We start from the raw sequence: 3973 nt of genomic DNA, 5'->3' as shown, positions 1-3973 counted from the left end.
GAAATTGTATTAATAATTAGATCAGAAAGTAAGAATAGTATGAAAGCTCTCTTTACAGAGAGGGGACATTCAAAGGTGAATACCCCCGACTATAGGCAAGGGACTTTGTTTTACAGAGTTTTGGTCCCCCCCCCCCCCCCGCTCCCCTTCCCCCTTGCTCCTTCTCAAGTCCTACCTTTATTGTCTTGATAATTCCGGGTGCTGGGTTGTCCGTTCCTGATTGGCTCCATTCTGCTGGGTGAGGAGTCAGACTGTGGCCATGCTGTCCCTCATATAGTGTAAGTGTTATGGTTTACTTATTAGGTAGCTTGATCTTCAGACTCCTGAGGGGAACCTGAGGGAGGGTAGGTGGAGTCTGTTCCAGTCTTAAGAGGAACCTTAAGCCCCAGGGGGTTTGCTGTGGCCGGATGCTCCTAGCTAGCGTTGTTTTCAAATGTGTGTTTTTCCAGGCGCCTGGGTGACTCCGTCCAGTTAAGTGTCTGACTTCAGCTCAGGTCATGATTTTGAAGTCTGTGGGTTCAAGCCCCGCGGCGGGCTCTGTGCTGACGGCTCAGAGCCTGGAGCCTGCTTTGGTTTCTGTGTCTCCAGCTCTCTCTGCCCCTCCCCTGCTGGTGCGCTCTCTCTTTCTCCCTCAAAAATAAACAAACATTAAAAAAATAAAGAGTAAATAAAATATGTGTTTTTCCCCACCCAGGGACCTAAGGTCCTAACCTTTCCCACTCTGACTATTTTATCCTATCTTTCCCTATCATAACAGAATTTGGTCTGTGGCTCTCTTAGTAATATACAACCTGATGGTGAAACTGTAGGAGGGAAACATAAAGCTTTTTTCTTCTCCTTTTTTAAATTTTATTTATTTGCGGGGGGGGGGGGTGCAGGGAGGGACAGAGAGAGAGGGAGAGGAATCCAAGCAGGCTCCACCCTGTCAACACAGAGCCCGACGTGGGGCTCAAACTCAGAAACTGTGAGACCATGACCCAAGCCAAAAACAAGAGTTGGCCACTCAACCAACCGACTGAGCCACCCAGACTGAGTCCCCACCTAGATCTTTTTTCTATGTCAACTAGTTAGTGGAGGTTATCAACGTCCATCAAAAAGAGCCCCGTAACTGTGCATAACCACGTTGTCTTAGGTCAGTTTGAAACAATGATGTGGATTCTCAGGTTTTTTTCTAATTTTGGACAAAACTCGAAATTTTGTGAGTTCCCGACTTTAAAAAGAAACAACTACCGAGGCGCCTGGTTGGCTCAGTCATTGAGCATCTCATTCTTGATTTCGGCTCAGGTCATGATCTGAGGGTGGTGCGATCGAGCCCCACGTTGGGCTCTACACTAACAGCATGGAACCTGCTTGCGATTCTCTCTCTCCCTCTGCTTCTCTCCCCTGCTTGTGCGCTATCTCTAAAATGAAAAAAAGAAACAACTCCTGTCTACTATTATCATGATATAATAGCAGAATAAAAAGCTTCAAGACACCAAAGACATCATAAAGAACGATGCTTTAAATAAAACGTATTTAGGGGTGCCTCACTGGCTCAGTCACTGGAGCACGTGACTCTTGATCTCAGGGGTCATGGGTTCGAACCCCACATTGGGTGTAGAGAGTATTTAAAAATGATGAAATCTTAAAAAAGAAAGAAAAATAAATTTAAAAATACGTTTAACTTTAAAAAAAAATCCTCATTTTTCTCAATTCATCACATTAGGATTTGCTCTAGTTTCTAGAACATGCCCAATTTAGAAGCAAATGTTGCTCTGTCTTCAATGTTTTTGTTTGTTTGTTTTTGTTTTTAGAGACAGAGAGAGAGAGAATTGGTTAAGTGTCTGACTCTTGATTTCTGCTCAGGTCACGAGTGAGTTCAAGCCCTGCCTCAGGCTCTGTGCTGACATCAGGTGGAGCCTGCTTGGGATTCTCTCTCTCTCCCTCTCTCTCTGCCCCTTTCCTGCTTTTGAGCTTTCTCGTTCTCTCTCTCTCTCTCTCAAAATAGATAAATAAACATTAAGAAAAAGAAAGACAGCTCGGGGCACCTGGGTGGCTCAATCGGTCGAGTGTTCAACTTCAGCTCAGTCATGATCTCATGGTTCGTGAGTTCGAAGCTCTGCGTTGGGCTCCGTGCTGACGGCTCAGAGCCTGGAGCCTGCTTTGGATTCTGCGTCTCCCTCTCTCTCTGCCCCTCCCTTACTCACACTCTGTCTCTCTCTCTCTCTCTCTCTCAAAAATAAAAGTAAACATGAAAAAGAATCTTAAAAGACAACTCTTCAAGAGAAATTGAGCTGTATGAAAGATTCATTACAGTGTCTTTATTGAACTCGTTTTATCTTAATCAATAAAAACCTCATTACGTGTCACATGGTCCATAGACCAGCCTCTGGGAACTCTGGATCTACTACTTTTGTCTGCTTCCAGGGACAGATCCCTAAGTTATTCCAGATGGAAGGAAATCAGAACAAAATTTAGATGTAGTCTGGGTTCTCACAGGGCTCAGGGTTCATGGCTCAGGTGGGAGATGGCAGGCGATATGGGCGCCATGGGGTAGTGTGAACCAGATATCTGTGCTCACAGTGCTTGGCGCTTTGGTGAAACCAGTAAAGTGGCATTTTCCGCCTGACCTTACTTTGTCTGCCTCGTCTACACCCTCGATAGGAAGTTTGGAAATCCTCCAAAACATCCTAAGCAACTTTCTGCGTCTCAGTTCACCGCTGCTTCTCAGCAGCCCTGGGAGGCTAAGTTCATTTCACGCTTACAGAAACTGAACCCCAGGAGGAGACCATCTGGTGAGGCTGGAATGGCTTTAGAACCAATCCCGGGATCTACTCCGGGAACAAGTCAGAGAGTCCTCTCTGTTCGGAATAGAAAAGGCTGGAAACATATTCTCCAGGTCTCTGTGACAGCAACCTGGTTTGTTTTCTCTCCTTAATTGTTTGGGCTCCACCTCTTCAAAATCCCCCTTCCTAATCTGTCCCAAGCAGTGACCTGGGAGTTCAGGGCAATGAGTTTGCATGGCTAATATCTCTTCCTCGCTGAGCTGTCCAGCAGGCTCCGAGATGGCAGCGATTCAAACACTGAAAATTATACCAGAGAGAGAGCATCATGAAAAGACAGCAACAAGAGGGGGGGAGACGCAGACCCGAAAGTCTGAAACTGGAAGCTTGTTCAGTTAGCTCCCCGGTGCCACTGAAATCCTACATGTGGAAACGAGAAGACCAGGATCTTTGTCCTCGCTTGACGGTTGGGAAATAAATACCAAGCTTCCCCTACTCTGCGTGAGCGTGGTTGGTTTTGTTCTTGGGAAAGGGAATCCTGGCTGGCTGGGATCTTTGAGTGACATCATGTCTCTCCTTTGGCCTCCAAGCAGGGCTGAGTTTGCCTTATTCCTGGTGGCTTACCAAGATCTCTCTCTTTGGCCTTGAGAAGTATGAAGTAACTTTGTGAGGGAGGTGCCCCTCTTTCTCTTTTATTCTTTAGGCCAAGGCTAACAATGAATGTGTGGTCTCTGAGCCCGTAACAACTGAAAGCCAAAGGGAGAACCCCAGGAAGCGTGGTTGGATTGAGAGCAACGTCCTTGGAATTAGTGCTTGGTCACGGAGAATCTTCAACATGCACCATTAAGAGGTCATTTTTCTGGAGAATATTTATTTTATTATTTCGTTTTGAGATATAATGATCATGCAACATTCTAGTTTCAGGTGTTTGGCATCGCGATTCACTATTTGTAGATATTGCAAAATGATCGCCACAATGAATTTAGTTATAATCCATCACCATACGTAATTACAGATTTTTTTTTTTTTTTCTGGTGACGAGAGCTTTTAAGACCTTCTCTCTTAGGGAAAGAGACAAACCAAGAAACAGACTCTTTTTTTTTTTTAAAGTATTTATTAATTTCTTTTAGTAATCTCTACACCCAGTGTGGGGGTTAACCTCACAGCCCCAAGATCAAGAGTGCCATGCTTTACTGACTGGGCCAGCCAGG

Source organism: Neofelis nebulosa, chromosome 10 (genome assembly GCF_028018385.1).
Source record: "Neofelis nebulosa isolate mNeoNeb1 chromosome 10, mNeoNeb1.pri, whole genome shotgun sequence".
Classification (NCBI taxonomy): Eukaryota; Metazoa; Chordata; class Mammalia; order Carnivora; family Felidae; genus Neofelis; species Neofelis nebulosa.
This window is presented reverse-complemented; position numbering follows the sequence as displayed.